The sequence below is a fragment of the Mirounga leonina genome, unplaced genomic scaffold (genome assembly GCF_011800145.1).
Source record: "Mirounga leonina isolate KUSES-001 unplaced genomic scaffold, KU_Mleo_1.0 Mir_114, whole genome shotgun sequence".
Lineage (NCBI taxonomy): Eukaryota > Metazoa > Chordata > Mammalia > Carnivora > Phocidae > Mirounga > Mirounga leonina.
The window spans coordinates 10,613,077-10,634,972 of NW_023270265.1; the positions used below are offsets into that span (position 1 = coordinate 10,613,077).

General features: G+C 36.1%; 1 protein-coding gene and 1 pseudogene across 7 annotated transcripts in view; both read left to right on the forward strand.

Moving 5' to 3' along the window:
• Nucleotides 1–21,896, forward strand: part of CCSER2 (coiled-coil serine rich protein 2) — a 149,795-nt gene that overhangs the window by 17,808 nt on the left and 110,091 nt on the right. The window lies entirely within an intron of this gene.
• LOC117998981 lies at nt 10,144–10,241 on the forward strand (annotated as a pseudogene).

A 21,896-nucleotide genomic window follows, 5' to 3' on the forward strand; every position in this document is an offset into this window, starting at 1 on the left:
ACTGGCAGCCATAATTCCACCTGCAACCTTAATTCCTCTTTTGCTGTGTAACTTAACATATTCACAGGTATTATTCCAGGGATTATTCTCTTTATCAGGAAAATTATTTCATTTCTCCGGAATTCCTATTTTTATTGCAGTAGAATTCTTAAAATATTTTGTGAGAAATCATAATTTCAGCATGGAGATCCCAAAATGAAACAGTGAGTAGTCATTTCTTTCTCTGGAGCTCTTAGATTTGTGACCCTGTATACTGTGTTTCTTTTTGTAAGGCGTTCCTGGGTATTAAGGTGGGTTTGTTCCTGGGAATAATGGAGGAAAATCTAAGATGAGCATTTCTTGAGAGCAAAAGAGAAATTTATAAAGCATTGAGCTATAGCTGAAGTCTTCTCTTTCTAGTTACATAATTCACAGGAAATAACAATGATGAGTGGTCATTTAATTAAAAAAAAATTTTTTTTAAGAGTTTTGTGTCATAGGGTATTCTTTGTAAAGAATTTGTGTAGAAATGTCAATAGAGCCCTGTTCTGTTCTCTTGGTCTGGGAACAAGCTCTATTTTAAGGAAATTTCTTCTGTAAAATGTTTGTATTGTAGTGATATTTTATAAGCTTATTTAAACTTGGTCACTGTCATCACATCTGGCCATTGGAGTTTTCTTTACGGTTAGACTAACTGCCTCAGCCTTTATTTCAGGTAGAGTCTTGTAGCAGTACTACATCTGAAATCTCTCTGAGCAGGGATTTTTTAATATTGTGGTGGGAGTGAGAGACAAGGAAGAACTCTGGATTAGAAGTTACTGAGCCTGAGTGTTAGTCTGGATTCATTTTCACTCACTATGTTTTGGGTATCTATGAGATAATCACAAACAAGAATTTTTGAAGCCTTCTTAAATGAGGAGTTTGATCCATTATCCTTTTCAAGTCTGGAAATTTTTCTTTTATTTTCTTTTTTTATTATTTTATCCCCTCCCTTGTTTCTGTCCCCTTTTCCTAGAACTTCTCATAGTTGGTTATTATATCTCACATGAGCTTATGAGCTTCCATTCTCTCCTGTTTTTCTATTTCTGTTCATTCTTCTTCTATTATTATTATTATTTATTTATTTTTTTGTCCTTTGTCTTTCTGAGAGATTAATTCTTAGAGTCTGTCTTCTGGCCCTTTATGTTAAATTTTTAAATCAGGCAGTTACTTAATTTTTTGTAGAAAATTTCACACCTATTCAAACCTAGAGAGAAGAGTCAAGGGGGTTCACTATACCAGTTATTCAACTTAAAGGATGATCAAAATCATGGCCTTTTTTCATTTATATCCCGATTCACCCACTCCTCTCCCCAAACAGGATTAATTTGAGTGAGTCTTACACATCATCATGATTTATGTGATACAATAATGTAATATAAAATATTTATTTATTTAAATTTATTTATTTGAGAGAGAGAAAGAGCATGAACTGGGGGGGGAGGCACAGAGTGAGAGGGAGAAGCAGACTCCCCGCTGAGCAGGGAGCCTGACACAGGGCTCGATTCCAGGACCCTGTGGTCATGACCCGAGCCAAAGGCAGACACTTAACTGACTGAGCCACTCAGGCGCCCCTAAAATTTTTATATGTAAATGTACACTTGTACATTTATATGTAGATATTTCACTATGCCTTAATAATTAGTTATTTCTCAATGTTTTACTAATAGATAAGGACTCTTGTTCAGACATAGCTAAATTTCATTACTGTACCTCTAAAAAATAAGTCATTTCTTAATATCATTAAGATCCTAGTAAATACTCAATTTTTAGTAAACTTTTGAGTTTTAGTTTTTTTTTTATTTGAATTCAATTAGCCAACATATAGTACATCATTAGTTTCAGATGTAGAGTTCAATGATTCATCAGTTTTGAGTTTTAGATTTACAGAATTATTGCAAAGATAGTATAAAGAGTACCTGTTTATCCCACATCCAGCTTCCCCTATTATTAACATATTATATTTATATGGCGTATTTGCTACATTAATGAACCAATATTGATATCTTATTACTTAGAGTCCATATTATTTGGATATTCTCAGTTTTCCCCTTCTTTTTCTGTTCTAGGATTCCATATAGGATATGTATTATAATTAGTAGTCATGTCTTAGACTCCTCTTGGTTGTGACAGTGTCTTGGACTTTCCTTGATTTCGATGGCCTTGGCATTTTTGAAGAGTACTACTAGTTAGATATATTCTAGAATGTTGCCCAACTGGGATTTGTTTCATGCTTTCCTTATGATTAGACTGGGGAAATATGTTTTTAGGCAGAAGACCACAGAGTTAAAGTGCATTCTCTCAGGGATGCATACTGTCAATATGACTTATCATTGTTGCTGTTGACCCTGGCATGAGATAGTGTTTTTCAGGTTTCTCCACAGTGAAAGTTTTTCTTTTCTTCTCTCTTTCCATACTGTACTCTTTGGGAAACATCACTTTGGGCAGCACACACTTAAGGAATAGCTAGTTATGATCCACCTCATGAAGTGTGGAGTATCTCTATATAAATTATTTGGATTTCTACTGCAAGATGGAAAGGATTTGTCTCGTTCCTCATTTATTTATTCCCTCATTTCTTTATATCAGTATGGATTACATATTTTATACTTTTGGTTCTAATTCATGCCTCTATCATTGTGTTTTTTTGTTATTTTGGTTTTGGGTGGCTTTTTTTTTTTTTTAACTTTCTGGCATTGTAAGATGCTCCAGACTCATCTCGTATATTTCCTGCCTCAGTCTTAGAATCAGCCCTTTCTCCAAAGAACCTTAGTTTCTTTCTTTTTTTTTTTTTTTTTAGATTTATTTATTTATTTTAGAGAGCAAGAGTGGCATGAGCAGGGAGAGGGGCAGAGGGAGGTGGAGAGAATCTCAAGTAGACTCTCTGCTGAGCGCAGAGCCCAACATGGGGCTTGATCTCACAACCCAGAGTCATGACCTGAGCCAAAATCAAGAGTTGGACACTCAACCAACTGAGCCACCCAGTCACCCCCAAAGAGCCTTAGTTTCTAGTTGGAGAATTGTATTAGAAACCAAAATTTGCATGTGAGATATGTGGCAACCAGGGTTTTGGTTCTAGATTTTGTCAGCTGAAAGAAGAGATATATGTGTGTGTACCAACCTGTGTATATACACATATCTATAAATATTTCTGTATGTAACTGTTTATATTTTGAGCTAAACATGAGTTCACATATTGATGTGTCCAATTCTAATCCATTACCATGTGCATCATTCTTGCTTTTTCCCCTTGCTTGTTTGTAACCTCCCACTCTAAGAGGAAGAAAACTGCTTACTCTCAGCCATCCATTTATGTAATTGTTCAATTCCAGTATATTTAATCATTTCAGAATTGTTAGTTTGTACCCCGACAGGAAACACCTTTATCAACTAGAGTACAGTGCTTATAGAATTTCTTAGCCTTTAGTCTTAGACTCCATTCATTTCTGAAGTTACTTAGGTCAGCACCTTATACCACTCATCCCCTTCAGTGAGTTTGCTTCATACATTTGTAATAAATACATTCAGATTTTTGTCACATTCTGCACTCCCTCCAGGGACGCTGACTTCCCAAAAGATTTTTAAACAAATTTGCATGCATTAAAGTTTACTCCTTATGCTGTAAAGTTCAGTGGATTTTAACAAACCTTAATGTTTTGTATTCACCATTACAGTGTCATAAAGAGTAGTTTCACCATCCTAAAATGTTCCCTATACTTCATCTGTTTATTGCTTTCCCCATTGAGCTCCTGGCAAACACTGATTTATCTCTGTAGTTTTGCCTTTTAAAGAATGCCATATAACTAAAATCGTACAGTGTATATCTTTTTCACACTGGCTTTCATTTAGCAATATGCATTTGAGATTCATCCATGTCTTTTTGTGGCTTGATACCTCATTTTTTAAATTGATAAATAATACTACATTGTATGGATGTACCACGGTTCGTTTATCCATTCACCAAAGGAAATGTTGGTTGCTTCCAGTTTTTGGCCATTATTGATAAAGCTGCCATAAATATCCACATGCAGGTATTTCTGTGTATAGATGTTTCTTTAAATCATTTGGGAAAGTATCAAAGAGTGCAGTTGCTTGCTCATGGGGTAAGGCTAAAAAGCCTTATTTAAAAGAAACTGCCAAATTATTTTGCAAAGTTGTACCATTTTGCATTCCCACTAACAGTGAGTGAGAGTTCCAGTTGCTCTGCATTCTTATCAGCAGTTGATATTGTCAGTGTTTTGGATTTTAGGCATTTTAATAGGTGTACAGTGGTATCTCATTGTTTTTAAATTTGCAATTCCCTAATAATAATGCTGAGCATCTTTTCATATGCTTATTTGTCATCTGTATATCTTTGGTGAAGTGTCAGTTTTGATCTATTGCCCATTTTTTAAAAAATTTTTATTGTTATGTTAATCACCATACATTACATCATTAGTTGTTGATGTAGTGTTCCATGATTCATTGTTTGTGCATAACACCCAGTGATCCATGCAGAACGTGCCCTCTTTAATACCCATCACCAGGCTAACCCATCTTCCCACCCCCCTCCCCTCTAGAACCCTCAGTTTGTTTTTCAGAGTCCATCGTCTCTCATGGTTTGTCTCCCCCTCCGATTTCCCCCCCTTCATTCTTCCCCTCCTGCTATCTTCTTCTTTTTTTTTTTTTTCTTAACATATTGCATTATTTGTTTCAGAGGTACAGATCTGAGATTCAACAGTCTTGCACAATTCACAGCGCTTACCAGAGCACATATCCTCCCCAGTGTCTATCACCCAGTCACCCCATCCCTCCCACCCCACCCCCCACTCCAGCAACCCTGTTTGTTTCCTGAGATTAAGAATTCCTCATATCAATGAGGTCATATGATACCTGTCTTTCTCTGTTTGACTTATTTCGCTCAGCATAATACCCTCCAGTTCCATCCACGTCGTTGCAAATGGCAAGATCTCATTCCTTTTGATTATTGCCCATTTTTTAATTGATTTGTTTTCTTGTTGTTGAGTTTTAAGAGTTCTCTGTATTTTTTGGATATAAATCTTTTATCAGATATGTGTTTTACAGTATTTTCTCCTAGTCTGTGCCTTGTCTTTTCATTCTCTTAAAAATGTCTTTCACAGAGCAGAAGTTTTAATAAATTCCAAATTATCAATGTTTTCTTTCAAAGATAATGCTATTGGTATTGTAATTAACAAATCATTATTAAACCCAAGGTCATGTAGGTCTTCTACTTTGTTGAAGAAGTTTTATAGTCTTGTACTTTACATTTTGATCTGTCATCCATTTTGAGTTAATTTCTGTTTAATACTTGTATTTGGGTCAATTTTTTTGCATATAATTTTGTCTAAGAGTTGCAGCACTATTTGTTGAAAAGACTGTCCTTTCTACGTTGAACCGTCTCTTCTTCCTCTTTGTCAGAATCAGTTGAGTATATTTGTGTGGGTCTACTTCTTCTGAACTTTGTTCTGTTCTCTTGATCTATGTGTTTCTTCTTTTTTTTTTTTTAAGTTTTTATTTATTTATTTGACAGAGATAGCACAAGCAGGGGGAGTAGTAGAGGGAGAGAGAGAAGAAGAGGCAGGCTCCCTGCTGAGCAGGAAGCCTGACACGGGGCTCTATCCCAGGACTCTGGGATCATGATCTGAGCCAAAGGCAGACACTTAACGACGGAGCCACCCAGGCACCCTATGTTTATTTTTAGCCAATAACATGTTGTCTTATTGTGTTGTTTTGTCTTATAGTAAGTCTTGTGTTGTATAACAAAGAATTCAGCTGGCTTTTGTATCTAGTTTGTGCATGGGAATCTCTACACCTTTGGAATTTCTCAAGTGATAGGAGTGTTTTTGTTCATGTTGGCCTTAATAGTTAATGCTAATGAGGTAACTCAGGATGGGGGTAAACTATGCAAGAAAAATCACACCTGTGTTTATAGGGTTGGGGCATTGAGCCATATAAAATTAGTCTCACCTCTGGGGAGCAGAGGAAGTGAGCTGGAGATTGAGTTCAGTATATGGCCAGTAATTTGATCAATCATGCCTATGTAATGAAACTCCAATAACTCTGGACACTGAATCACAGATGAGCATCCCTAGTTAACAATACTCTATGCATATTGTTACTCATCACTGTACCAATGAAGTGACCTCTTTTGGCTCCAAAGAGAGAGAATACGGAAGTTTTGTGTTTGGGATCATCTCAGACCTTGTCCTATGTGTGTCTTCTTTTGGCTGGGCATGATTGATACACTTTTTGTTGTAATATAACTGTAATTGTAAAGTGTATTGCCTTCCTGAGTTCTGTGAGTTCTTCTAGTGAATTATTGAACCTGAGGGAGTACTGGGAACCTCTGGATATGTAGCCACTTGATCAGAAGGTTAGGTCCTGGGAACCCCTGAGTTTTAGCTAGTGGTGTCTGAATTGAGGTCAGTCTTTGGAAGACTGTGCTTTTAACTTATGAAGTTTGTTTTAACTCTGGATCGTTAGCATGATAAGTCATTGGAGTTTGTATCATAAAAAGTGAAATTTGCTATATCAACCCTGACTCACTGAAACAGTTTGAGAAGAGAAAGGATGAAGGGGCAAAGGAGTGCAGAATTTTTTATTTTTAGATGGCTATATATTCATTCATGATATGAAACTGTAGCTGTGCTGTGATCCATTACTAAAGGCAAAAGTTACGGGATGGAATTTAGAAATGATGATATTCAACTCCCAATGAGATGGCTCACTGGATACATACATAAGAAACAAGCTAAGTACAGAATTTCTTGATTATTGTTATGTGTAATAGCTAAAATGAAAGTAATGTAGAGTTCTGGAGCTGATTCTGATGCAGAGGCAAGCTTAGATTTCAGTCAGTTTGAACTACAACCAGTAGTCGTGAAGCCACCTGCAATGGGAAAAATTATTCTAGGACAACAGACAGTATTGCTATGACCTCTGGTTACCAGAAAAGTAGTCCAGTTGGAGGGAGGGCAAAACCAAGAAACTTCTGAAACCAGTGGTTATAGTGCCGAGGAGTTGTCTCATTTTGTGGATCTGTTCATCATCAGCTTCTTGAAGAATTTTTACTGAAATGGATCGTGAGAGTGACTAATTTAGGGTTAGTATCTTTGGTTTTGAATGTTATAAAGAGGAAGAGAATGGTTGGTATAAGACCCACAGCTTACTATATAACAGTCACAAATGGCTATATACAGTGGGTTATTCCCAAGGGAGCAGGTAGCCTGGTGGACTGGATAAAAACTGCTGGGAAGTTTGTTTACCTGAAAAGAGAGACTGTCTTTCCTCTGTAAATGCCTAGTGGAAAACCCAAGATGAAGTGGCTGTACACCTTATAGCAAGCCATGCTGGACTGGCTTTATGGTGATTGGGATAGTCATCTACTGAATATGTTCCTTACCCAGATCATGGTAACTGCTATGATTAAGGGGGCCCCTTTTACATGGGCATCCTATGTAACCATGCTGTAAAACCAAGCAACTGTTCAAGAAACTTTGACATACTTGCTGTCTCTATTTCCCTTATAGGTACTAAAGATCAAAAAAAAAAAAAAAATCATTAACAAGAAAGGAGGGAAAGACAGAAGGGGAGAGAGCCTAGGGACTTGTTCTTTCAGGGCTGGATGTTTATTAGAAATGGGATGAATATATCAAAACATTGATGAGGTTGAAGCAGAGGTGTTAATGCAGCACTACTGAAGATTAAGTGTACCAATGGAAGCCAGTGCTGGTCCCATAACCTTAAAGGGCCCTAAATAAGTACCCCCTATTTATCTTAGTTTGGGAGAATTTAAAAGGTGAAAGGCAAAGATGCAAATGAGAAACCTGACCTGGAATTACCTGGGACAATGGTCTGGTAGGTTAGTCAAAGTGAAGATTGAAGAAGGGTCTGGGTCCCTTGGCTCTTAACTCTTCCCCTCTGGGGACCTAAGGCCTTATGTATACAAATGGGTAAAATGGTGACTGGGTGTAAGCGAGACCTTTCTGGGACTCTTTAACATAGGAACCCCATGTGCTTTGGTATCAAAACCTGTTGATGGGGCGCCTGGGTGGCTCAGTCGTTAAGCGTCTGCCTTCAGCTCAGGTCATTATTGAGCCCTGCATCGGGCTCCCTGCTCAGTGGGAAGCCTGCTTCTCCCTCTCCAACACCCCTGCTTGTGTTCCCTCTCTCGCTGTGTCTCTCTCTCTCTCTGTCAAATAAATAAACAAACAAACAAACAAACAAACAAACAAACAAAAAACCAACCTGTTGATGATGTCCTAACTGTGGCTACTTTTAGACTGAGAGAATATAGTAATGTATGGATTGATGGGATTAAGGTAAAAGTTCAGATGAAAACTGGAATGTTTGAACAGGTTTTATGTGAAATGATTGGTTTTCTTTACCTGAATGTTTTATGCAAAATAATATGCCTTACCTAGTATTGTAAAACCAGAACTGCTTGGTGAAGTCTTAATGATAGAGGTTACCGTTGGGGATGCAACAGTTGATGGGATTATCTTGTTCTATGAAGGTTTCAGAATAATAATTCTACCACTGACAATATAATTACTGAAAACAGTTTGAGGATTTTTTTTTTTCTTTTTTTCCTACTTGAAATAGTTTCTCCCCGAATTGTTATTCCATGAACTTGATATATAGTTGGGTTTGTGTATATCATTTTACTTAGATTTTTAGGGATTCATTCAAGCATTGTTTGTATTAGTAAGAAAATTGGAAACAACCCAAATATCCAAATAATATCTGTATTACATAAGAATATAATATTATGGAGGCTAAGTAGTGGAAGGGATATGAATATATCTATTTTTGTTTAAAATTTTTAACTTTTTTTTGTTACTCCAGTGATTTTAGAAAAAGTAAGCCAATATGTATATATTTACTTCCCCTCAACTTCTATGCATATGTAATATGCTTTTGCTATTACAAGTAAATCCTTGATAAATAACCTTATCTTTCTGTATTTTGGGGATAGATACTTCGAATTGTGATGTTGAATCAAAGGTTAAATGCACAAGTAATTTTGTAAGATGTTTGAGCAATAATTTTTAATTTCCAAAAGCTTTTTTTCCCTTTAGGTGAAATTCACATAACATAAAATTGACCATATTAAAACAAATATCTCAGTGACAGTACACTTGCAATATTGTACAACCACCACTCTGTCTAGTTCCAAAATGTTTTCATCACACCAAAGTAAACCTTGTATCCAGGTATTAAGTAGTTACTTCCCACCTGCCTCTCCCCAGCCTCTGGAAACTTCCACTCTGCTTTCTGCATGTATGGATTTACCGATTTTGGATATTTCATATAAATCATACATACAATATGTGACCTTTTCTGTCTGGCTTCCTTTACTTGCCATGATATCTTTTTAGATATCATGAGTTAGGAAGTGTTATATTTTTTTGAAGAGTTTGAAAAGGAATGGTGTTAATTCTTTAAATTTTTGGTAGAATTCACTAGTTAAGCCATCTGATTTGGTAGTTGTTTTTTTTTTTTAATTGGGAGGTTTGTGATTACTGATTGTGTCTCTTGTTTTAAGTTTGTTCAGATTTTCTATTTTTTTCTGGAGTCATTTTGGTAATTTCTATGCATCTACAAATTTGTCCAGTTATTTTAATTGTCTAATTTTTGTACTGTTGTTCATAGTGTTCATAATACTCTCTTAAAATCCTTTTTATTTTAGTAAGGTTGGTAGTAATGTCCCCATTTTTGCTTCTGATTTTAGTTATTTTTTATAGTTTTGTCTTTCTTTTTTTCTTTGTCAGTATAGCTAATGGTTTGTCATATTTGTGCTTTTCAAATAACCAACTTTTGGTTTCATTGAGTTTTCTGTTTTTTATTTTTTTCTGCACTGATCTTTACGTTTTTTCCTCTGCTAACTTTGGGGTTTAGTTTTCTATTATTTTTATAGCTCCATAAGCTGTAGTTAAATTGTTGAATTTTAGATTTTTCTTCTCTTTTTAAGGTAGGCATTTGCTGCAAAAAAATTCACTCTGAGCACTGTTTTTGCTTCCATAAGTTTTGGTATGTTGTATTTTTGCACTAATTTTTCTCTAAGTATTTTCTGATTTCTTCTGTGATTTTTCTTTGATCAATTGATTAAGAATATGTTGTTCAGTGCTCACTTCAGCAGCACATATACAACAATTTGGGGAAGATTAGCATGGCCCCTAGGCAAGGATGATACACAAATTTGTGAAGCATTCCGTATTTTTAATAAAAACCTGTTGCAAAGTTCTTTAAAAAATGCATTGTTCAATTTCCATTTTTTGTGAGTTTTCCAGGTTTTTTCTGTTATGATTTGTAATTTCATTACATTTGGACCAAGAAGATTTTCTTGTGATTTCAGTTTTTAAAAAGTTGTTGAGGATTATTTTGTGAATAACATGTTATATCTTGGAGAATATGCCCCATGCACATAAGAAGAATGTGTATTCTGCTTTTGTTGGGTAAATTTTTTTATTTTGTGTGTATACATATATGTGTTTATATAATTGAATTTTTATTTTATATATAACTTGTAACATGTAATATAAATATTATGTATTTATAATTATATAAATATAAATCTGTATTATGTGTTATATATATTTAAATATTACATATCTGTATCTGTACCTATATGTATATTTATCTTTCAGGTCAAGTTGGTTTATAGTATTGTTCAAGTTCTCTATTTCCATAACAGTCTTCTATCCAGATATTCTATTCATTATTGCAAGTGTAGTATTGACATTTCCAGGTATTATTGTAGAACTCTCTATTTCTCCCTTCAAATTTGTCAGTCTTTGCTTCATATATTTTGCTCTGTTGATTGGTATATACATGTCTGTAATTGTTATATCTTCTTGATTAATTCACCTATTATCAATATATAATATCCTTAAAGTATTTTGTCTGATGTTAGTGTGGCCACCCAGCTGTCTTCTGGTTCCTGTTTGCATATTTACCTTTAACCTTTATGTGTCTTTAGATACAGTGTGATTCTAAGGTGACTCTATGTATATTTACATATGGATTTTTTTTTTTTTTAAACCACTCTGCCATTTGGGGTATTTAATCCATTTACAGTAGTCACAGATAAGGAATTCCTTATCTGTATCTAATTTTGCTGGTTTTTTTTTTTTTTTTGCATGCCTTATACTTTTGCTTCTTATTTCTTCAATTGCTACTTTACTGAGTTTAATTGATTTTTTGGAATATACCATTTTGATTCTCTTCTAATTTTTCAAATATGTATAATTAAAATATTTCTTTGGTTACCTAGGAATTACAATGAAAATCCTAAATTTATGACAACCTAGTTTGAATTGATACAAACTTAACTTCAGTAGTATACAAAAACTCTATTCCTATATAATTTTGTTCCCCTTTTCTTCATGTTATTGTCACAAATTATATCTTAATACATTGTGTACAATTAACATATTCTTGTTTTATGTATCTGTGCCTGAATGACTCCCCTTAGCATTTTTTGTAAGGCAAGCCTACTAGTTACAAACTCAGTTTTTTGGATTTTGTTTTTATTTTGTAATCTCTTAATTTCTCCTTTATTTTTGAAGGATAGTTTTCCTGGATAGAGATTTCTTGGTTGAGTGTTCTTTAAGCACTTTAAACATGCCGTCCCATAGGCTTCTGGCCTCCATGCTTTGTGATGAGAACTTGGCTCTTAATCTTACTATGGATCCCTTGCATACAGTGCATTGCTTTTCTCTTGGTGCTTTATCTTTAGCTTTTGACAGTTTGAATATAATGTGTCTTGGTGTGCTGTCTGCATTTATCCTTTTTGTAATTCAGTTTGTTTCTTCAATGTGTAAATCCCTTTTTTCAAATTTGAGAAGTTTTTGGCCATTATTTTTTCAAATATTCTTTCTGCCTGTTTTTCATTCTCCTTCTGAAGTTCTTATCATGCATATGTTGGATGCCTTGACAGAAATCTATCAGGCTTTTTAAAAAATTTTTAATTAAATTCAATTTAGTTAACATATAGGGTATTACTAGTTTCAGGGGTGGAATTTAGTGATTCATCAGTTGCATATAACACCCAGTGCTCATTACATCAACTGCCCTCCTTAATGCCCATCATCTAGTTACTGCATCCTCCTTACCTACCTCCCCTCCAGCAGCCCTCAGTTTGTTTCCTATAGTTAAGAGTCTCTTATTGTTTGCCTCCCTCTCTGTTTTCATCTTATTTTATTTTTCCTTCCCTTTCCCTATGTTCATCTATTTTGTTTCTTAAGTTCTGCATATAAGTGAAATCATACAGCATTTGTCTTTCTCTGACTTATTTTGCTTAGCATAATAACGTCTAGTTCCATTCCCATTGTTGCAAATGGCAAGATTTCATTCTTTTTGATGGCTGAGTAATATTTCATTTTATACATACACACACACGCGCACACGCACACACACACACACCCTCCACATCTTCTTTATCCATTCATCTGTTGATGAACATCTGGGCTCTTTCCATATTTTGGCTATTGTGGACATCGTTGCTATAAACATTGGGGTGTATGTGCCCCTTTGATTCACTATGTTTGTATCCTTTGGATAAATACCTAGTAGTGCAATTGCTGGGTCATAGGGGTAGTTCCGTTTTTAACTTTTTGAGGAACCTCCATACTGTTTTCCAGAGTGGCTGCACCAGTTTGCATTCCCACTGTGTATGCAGTATAAGAAAGTTCCCCTTTCTCTGCATCCTTGCCAACATCTGTTGTTTCCTGACTTGTTAATTTTAGCCATTCTGACTGGTGTGAAGTGGTAGCTCATCGTGGTTCTGATCAAGCTTTTTATTTTTATTGTTTTTCTTTCTCCTACATAGCCTGAATAATTACAATGGACAAATCTTCATATTTGTTGATTCTTTCTTCTCCCTGTTCAGATCTGCTATTGAAATTCTCATGATTTTTTTTTTCATGAGGACCAAATCAAGGTAATTTATTTGAAATGTTTATCACAATACCTGGCATCAAGTAGGTATGCAAAAATATAGGTTTACAACTGTATAATCTCTTAATTCTTTTTTCTTTTTTTTTAAAGATTTTTTCTTTATTTATTCATGAGAGACAGAGAGAGAGAGAGGCAGAGGGAGAAGCAGGCTCTCAAGGAGCAGGGAGCCCAATATGGGACTCGATCCCAGGACCCTGGGATCATGACCTGAGCCGAAGGCAGACACTTAACCATCTGAGCCACCCAGGCGCCCATATAATCTCTTAATTCTTAAGAGTTAACCGTTAATTGTTCTTTCTTAATTTTTAATATCGGTAAAAAAACTACATAAAATTTACAATTGCAGCTATTTTAAAGTATAGTTCAATAGAATTAACGATATTCATGTTGCTGTACAACACATCTTTGGAACTTTTTTTATCTTGCATAATTGAAACTCTGTATCCATTGAACAACAAGCTCTTCTTTTCCCTCTCCCCACCAGTCCCTGGTAACCACCATTTTACTTTCTGTGTCTATGAGTTTGACTATTCTAGATATTTCATATATGTGGAATCATGCAGTATTGTAATTTTGTGACTGGCCTATTTCACTTAGCATAGTGTCCTCAAGGTTCATCCATGTTACTGCATTTAATAAGCTTTCCTTCTTTTTTAAAGGAGAATAATATTCCATTAAGTGTATATACCACATTTACCCATTCATCTTTTGATGGACATTTGGATTGTTTCCACCTCTTGACTATTGTGAATAATACTGCAGTGAATGTGGGTGTGTACATATCTCTTTGAGATCCTGCTTTCAGTTATTGTGGATATATACCCAGGAGTTTCAGCGAATTTTTCATTTGTTATACTTTAACTTCAGAATTTCTGTTTGTTTGTTTTTTATATTCCTTCTTTACCCATGTTCTGTACTTGGTTAGATATTCGTTGCCTATGGTTTTCTTGAGTTCTTTGAACATATCAAAGACAGTTGTTTTAAAGTCTTTGTCAATAGACAAAATTCAGTGCTTGAGTCCTTCAGGGATCATTTCTGTTATTTATTTTTTTTATGTGAATGGATGATACTTTCTTTGCATGACCTGAAGTTTTTGTTGAAAACTGGACATTTTGAATATTTTAATGTGGTAAAACTGGAAATCATATTCTTTACTCTCCTTAGGGTTTGTTTTGTTACTTGCTGTAGGCTGTAGGTGTTTGCTTTTTAGGTAGTTTTTTAAAACTATTTTTGTAAAGTCTTCTTGCTTGTCATGTTTGGTCTAAGAAGTTTGTGTTACTTTAGCATGTGTTTCTTTAGTGTTTTATGCAGGGATTTCCTTGAATGCCAAAAACAAACAAAAGAGACAAAAGGAGGAGAGAAAGAGAGTGAGAGTAAGAGAGAAGGGAAGGAGGGAAAGATGAAGGGAGGGTGACAGAGAAAGAACAAAGAATTCAAAGCAGGAGAATAAAAAATTCTCAAAGTCAAAATTTAAAAAACCTTGTTATCTTTCATCTTTGCACTTTGGCTCTTTGTTCGTGTACTCCTTCAGTGCTTAGCCTGATGATTTACAACCCTGCCTTAACCTTCACTTACTACTTTTTCTGAGCCTAGAGATTAGCTAGAGTTGAAGGCTTCGGGTCCCCTTAGGTCTTTACTGAGAATGCATCCTGCCCTGGGCTTTTTTGTGGCTTTCTAAATTCCTCACTGTAGGGGTGTCTGGGTTGCCCAGTCGGTTGAGTATCTGACTCTTGATTTGAGCTCAGGTCATGATATTGGGGTTGTGAGATCAAGCCCCGTTGCTGGGTGTGGAGCCTGCTTAAGATGAGAATCCTTCTGCCCCTCCCCCGCCAAGTGCGCACACATGCTCCCTCTCTCTCAAAAAAAATAAGTGATAAATTCCCCACTATACATGGCACCCCTGAATTATCTAATTTCCCAAGGGAACACTCTCCCTAGCCTTTTTCTCAGTCTTTCAGTATTCAATTATATGTGTCAACTATAATATTTTGCTCCAGGGTGATTGTGGATTATTTGCCTCACAGTGGTTTTGAGCAATGCCCATTACTTTTCTACCGTGTGTGAATTCCAAGTTAGGCAAAACAAAGACATGCACTTTGTGTCAGTCATTCAGGTAACCCCAGACAGGTTGGAACAGAGAAACACAATTTTTTGGAATAAGGTCTCCACTGAGCTCTTTGGAAACAGGAACCAAGGTCCTAAACTGGGAACAAGGTCTCCTGTCCTCAGATTTGCAGCCAAGCTGTAGAGGGGCATATGGGAAAGGCCAGTCTCACTGATAACTGGAATGCAGACCCTTAGAGCAACTCTGAGAAATGGTTCAGAAGTCTCTTAAGAAGTTAAACATGTGCTTACTATGTCACCCAGCAATCCCACCACTTCTGGAAATGAAAGTTTATAATCACATAAAAACCTGTACATGAATGTTCATAATAGTTTTATTTATAACAGCTAAAAACTGGAAAAACCAAAATGTCCTTCAGTGAATACATGGATACACAAACTGGTACATCCATGCAATGGAATGCCACTCAGCAATAAAAAGTAATGAATTATTGATCTATTCAGTGACTTAGGTGAATCTTTTTTTTTTTTTTTAAGAATTTATTTATTTATTTGTCAGAGAGAGAGGGAAGCACAACCAGGGGGAGTGGGAGGCAGAGGGAGAAACAGGCTACCCACTGAGCAAGGAGCCTGATGCGGGCGGAACTTGATCCCAGGACTCTGGGATCTTGACCGGAGCTGAAGGCAGATGTAGCAACCAACTGAGCCACCCAGGTGCCCCGACTTAGGTGAATCTTAAAGGCATTCTGTTGAGTGTAAGAAGCCAGTCTGAAAGGGTTACAAACTGTATGATTCCATTTATATGACATTCTTGAAAGATAAAACTGTAGTGACGGAGAACAGATCGTTGTTTGTTGGGGATATGGGTGGGCAGCGGGTGTAACTATAACTGGATAGTACAAGGGAGATTTTTCAGGTGAAGAGACTATTCTGTGTCCTAACTGCATTGGTGTTTACACAAATTAATATGTATTTTAAAATTCATAAACTGTGTACCATAAGAAAAAATTAATTTTACTGCATGATAATTACAGCAGATAGTTATAGTGCTATTCATTTGTCAAAAACTTGGAGGCTTTTGGGGCACCTGGGTGGCTCAGTTGTTAAGCCTCTGCCTTCAGCTCAGGTCATGATCCCAGGCTCCTGGGATCTAGCCCCGCATTGGGCTCTCTGCTCAGTGGGGAGACTGCTTCTCCCTCTCCCACTCCCCTTGCTTGTGCTCCTTCTCTTGCTGTGTCTCTCTCTGTCAAATAAATAAAATATAAAAAAAACAAACAAACTTGGAGGCTTTCTCCAATTTATTAGTGAAGGAGGGATTCATGGGAGGAAGAACTGGCCCCCACCATCTCATAGCTTGCTCTATTTTTTTTTTTTTTTTAAAGATTTTATTTATTTGACAGAGAGACACAACGAGAGAGAGGGAACACAAGCAGGGGGAGTAGGAGAGGGAGAAGCAGGCTTCCCGCTGAGCAGAGAGCCCGATGCCTGGCTTGATCCAGGACCCTAGGATCTTGACCTGAGCCGAAGGCACATGCTTAACAACTGAGCCCAGGCGCCCCAGCTTGCTCTATTTGAATGGGAAAGTATTCTCTTCTCAGAGGTCAAGGAAATTCTGTGATGATTCTGCTAATATGTATTCAGAGTTTTAATTCCAGTGAGGCTTGTGGGAAGCCTCTGGGAGCCAGAATATACAGATTTAGGTTTTCTTTGTCATACTCCCAGCTGATGGTCTTTAGATGGTCTCCCAACTAAAACAGGTATAAATGGATATTGGCTCTCAATAAGTGCAAGCTTGCCAGTGAGAGGAGCCTGGTATAACAAACATGGGAACAGAAACTCTTTCCCACGTTAACCAATCTCCATGCTACATGGTTTTCTTTCTTTCTATAATGATACAGCTCCTAACCTGTGCAGACGAGAGATTTCTAAGCTGGTGAAGAAAAATTACAGTAGATCAATTTTTTTTTCTTTCTCTCTTTGCCTGGTTCCTTAACTGAAAAGCCTCAACAATATCTCTGATATAACTCAGAGAAACATAGACCTCCTATAAAGATTAATAGGGGGAAATTGTCTAAGACAGATGTTAGAATCCTGTCTTCAACTCTGTACTGTCTCTCTTGTGAAACTCCTTACTCAGCTTTATATGTCATCAGTGTGGTGCTACCTCCCACACCCCAAATCTCTTTGCCCAACTCCACACTCATATATTGTCATCTGCTGAACATGTCTTCTCAAAGATGCAGCAAGCATGTCAAAATTACCAGGTTCTAAAATTATATATTAATTCTTTTATCTCCTACTAGATTTGGTTTTCCTTTTTTTATACTTTAATTCTAAATAGGAATTATCCATTTGTTTCTTAAGCCAGGAACCAAGGAGCTATTCGTGGCTCCTTCCTTACCTCTCAGTGAGCTTTGGTTCTATAGATCCTAACTCTTCAGTATGTTTCATAACTGCTTATTCTTAATTCTCACTGACACTGATTAATGTCAGACCACCATCATATGTCACATGCATTCTGCAATAGCCACAATACTGCTTTTTCTTTCCTACTTAAATTCATTTTGTACGCAGCAGCCAGAATAGTATTTCTTTAATGTAAATCTCAATTTACCACTTGTGAAAACTCATCAGTCATACCCTTTCATTGACATAAAGTCCAAACTCCTTAATGTGGCCTAAATAGTTGTTCATGATGTAGATCTACTTCTCTGTTTGAGTGTTGTCTTAGTCATCTAGGGCTACTATAACAAAATACTGTAGACTGAGAATGGTTTAAACAACAGACATTTATTTCAGTTTTGGAGGCTGGAAGTCCAAGATCAAGGTGTTGGCAAATTCATTTCCTGGTGAAGACCCTCTTCCTGGCTTGCAGACAGCCACCTTCTTACTATATACTCACATGGTTGGGGGAGAGAGAGTGTGTGCTCTGGTTTCTTTCTCTTCTTATAAGGACACTAGTCCCATCATGGGGTTCCCACCATCATGACCCTGTCTAAAACTAATTACCTCCTGAAGACCCTACCTCCACATACACCCATATTGTGGGCTAGGGCTTCAGTATGAGAACTTTGGGAAAATACAGATACTCGGTCCATAACAATTATTAACGAACTACTTGCAATTATTTGCATGGAGCAGGTCAGCAAACTGTGTCATATAAGCCACATCTGTCCAACCACCTTGTTTTTTACAGCTTGAAAAATGTTTTTTATATTTTAGGTGGTTTTATACTTTAAATGGTTATATAAGTACCTATATAATATACTGGTTTTGTCTGTGGGCCTGTAAAATCTAAGTATTTACTTTTTGTCTTTTAAAAACAAATTTGCTAACACTTAGAATAGATTATGCTTTTTGATTCCTTGCCTTTAGCCTACTGTTTATGCAGAAGGTATTCTCCTCTTCCATGTTCTAGAGGCCATATTTGCTTGTTCTTTAGATTTTCTCTGACTTGACCTTGTTTTAGGTTTTTTTCTGACAAGCTAAGACTTAGATATCCATCCACTGGGCTTTCATGGTCGTTGAGCCACTACCATACTGTAAAGGAACTGTTTGAGGGAAGACAAGTAGACTTGGAGGGCTGTTCAACTTTGTTAAATTAACATTTGTGAAGTAGAGCCCTGGAGTGTTGGATGGTGAACCCCAGTTCAATAAAAGACCACAAAGGAAATTGAAATAGAGAAGTTTTTATTACTAACAGGTTCTGAAGGAAGTATTTGGCATGCCTGGAGGGGCCATGAAAGTGCAGATAAGGAGAGTCACAGGATCTGGGATATGTGACTTTATTAGGGTTGATGACTAGAGTGCTTTGGGATTCCTGAACTAAGCCTGGATTGGTCAATTCAAACCAAAAAGAGCAGGGTTTTTATAAGCCCCACATGGGTTTATTTAAGGGGTACACAAGGGGAAGGCCCTGGGAGACAGGGTGATTATTGCTCACAAGGGCTGTTGGAGAAATCATATCAGGAATTTACATTTTCTTGTGATGCTGGGGCTGTTACGTAGGGCATGAACTCATGGAGGGGCTAGTTTCTGTTCAAGGCCCCTGCACGTCCTTTGGCCACACTAAATGGATGCCAAGGCAGCAATATCAATAGAGTAGTTCAGCTAAACTCTTGACAAAGACGTGCCTTCCGTATATTGGTTTTTTTTATGTTTTGAGTTTTTGAGAATGTGTCTTTTAGTTGCCACATGGAGGGACAGGGTCTACTTCCCTCCCCCCAAATTTGTTTAGATGTCAAGACTGTATACTAAGAAGGTATGAAACGATTTATTACTCACATAATGATGCTTTATGGGGAGAGCAGGGCAGGTGCCCAAAGTGGTCCAGAATAGTTTGAATTAAGTTAGGAGGGGCACATAGCTCTGTTTTTTATTGTTGTTAAGGGATGTGCCAGGTTGATGGGTTCCCACATTCAGGCTAGGTTTGTGTGGTTTGAACTTCTCTGCTGATGCCAAGAAAGGTACACTTTTTCCAACATGAAGTTTTGCATATTATAAAAGCTTACTACAGAAAAAAAAAGAGTATAAAGAACATAAGTACATATTATCTCACATAATGGAAAATTATAATAATCCTTTGACTTTTTCAGCATTAAAGATGAAGTCATATTGTACATATGCAATCTTCTTTCCCCTACCCCCATGTTACAGACCATCTTACCATGTGACTAAATTTATGAAACATCATATGCAGTGATTTATTGTGAGTGTTAAGTTGAGGCATAAATATGGATGGTTTTCCCTCTCTCCTTTCCTCCCTGTAACTACTGATAACTGTGTTCCCCTTCCTTTTCCACTGGGCTTTCTTAGTACCTTCTCAGTGTGATATCATAATTATTCTATTACTTTTACGTTCATTGAAACAGGCTCATTCTCATTCTTTAAGATTAATTTTTCATTATAAAATGAAACTTACAGAAAACCACACAAAACAAATGTAGGGTTTAGTTAGTTATTAAAAGTTGAACATCTTTTTGGCAGTGGTGACAGGGCTGCTTTTGCTGACTGGTGTGTCTCAGCAAGGCAAGGCCTCCTCTGGACTTAGAAAATGAGGTTCTCTATTGCCTTTGATTCTTTGCTGCATCCTTATTTATCAGAGCTGGCTTGGGGCTCCCAACATTATTTTGTTTCACACATACTTATATATACACAGACAGCCAAATGTTTTTATAGGAGATACGATTTTTTTTAGTAAAACTACATGTCAAATGCTTAATGCAGAAAATGAGAAAATGCAAGTACTCTCACAAAAGCAAAAGAAAACAAAGAAAAAGAAAAACTCCATAACCCATGTTTTGGCTTCCTTTCAACTTTTTTCTTTGAATATTATAGTGTTGGTTTTTTTTTTCCATAAAATGTATAATTCTGTACATACTGTTTTACAGACCTAGTTTTTTAAGTTAATATCTAGGCTTTTTCAGTGGAAAAAATGTATTTTCTCATTTAAGATTAAAAACACTTTGTGTTCATACCAATACTTTGCACTTATATTCAGGAACATAGGGTTTTAATTTAATTTCATTGTTTTTTTACATCCTTTTTTTCTTTTTCCTAATATGAGAATCCACTTTTCAACAAACACCAATTTAACTGTTTTCATTTATACCCATGTATACACAACTAGAATAATGACACCAGTACTACCATCCATAATATAGTTACTGAAAATAGTTTGAAAATTTTTCCTCACTTGAAATAGTTTCTGAGTATAATGCCATAAACTTAATACACAGTTAGGCTCATTTAATTTACTTTTGACTTATAGGGGTTCATCAAAACATCTATAAGAGCAAAAGATTAGAAACAACCTAGTGTGTTTTTTCCCCAGTTGACATCTTTCCATGTCTATAAATATATTTTCATTATTATTTTTTAATAAAACAATATTCTGTTGTACGACTGTGTCATACTTTGTGTTTAGCCATTTTTCTGTTCTTGGGCATTTCTACTTTTTTGCCATTCTAAATAATGCTGCAATAACCATATTTACACATACATTTTGTTTATTTCTGAGGGCTAAAAAGACAAAGGAAGAACTTGTCTTTTTAAAAAGGTTTTAGTTAGGGGCGCCTGGGTGGCTCAGTCAGTTAAGCGTCTGCCTTCAGCTCAGGTCATGATCCCAGAGTCCTGGGACTGAGTCCTGCATTGGGCTCCCTGCTGGGCAGGGAGCCTGCTTCTCCCTCTCCTTTTGCCCCTCCACCCAACTCATGCTCTCTGTTGCTCACTCTCTCTCAAATAAATAAATAAAATCTTAAAAATAAAAAATTAAAAAAAAGGTTTTAGTTAAATTTTGACAAATTGGCTTCCAGGAAGTTTATGAATCTAATCCTATCTGCAATATTAATGAGTACTAGATTCTTTTCAATTGTGTTAAGTCACCATGGATGTTAGCATTTTTTCCTACATCATATTTATTGGCTGTTTATTTTATATTTTGTGAATTGTCTATTATGGCCTTTGTCAGTTTTTTTCCATGTCCATCTTTTTTTTTTTTTCCTTGGCTTTTAGGAAGACTTACATATTAGGGACAGCAGGTATTTCATGATGGAAAGAGGTTCTGTGAAATAATCCCTTTTTGTGTCAAGATTAAATAATTATCCAGAGGCGTTTTTTTGTTTCTGCTTTTTCAGAAACAATTATTCCATTTGCTTTAGTCATCAATGCATCCTGGAAGGAAGGCCAACAACACAAAACTGGAAAGTTTTGGATGGAATACCCAACATAGGAAACAGATTCTAATTTTATTCATATCATGTGTAATAAAGTAGACATCCCCCTTCTATAATGGTTTTTCAAGTCCATAATCTCTAAATTGTTTAAAAATTTGTGGATTTTTTTATCTTTTTATT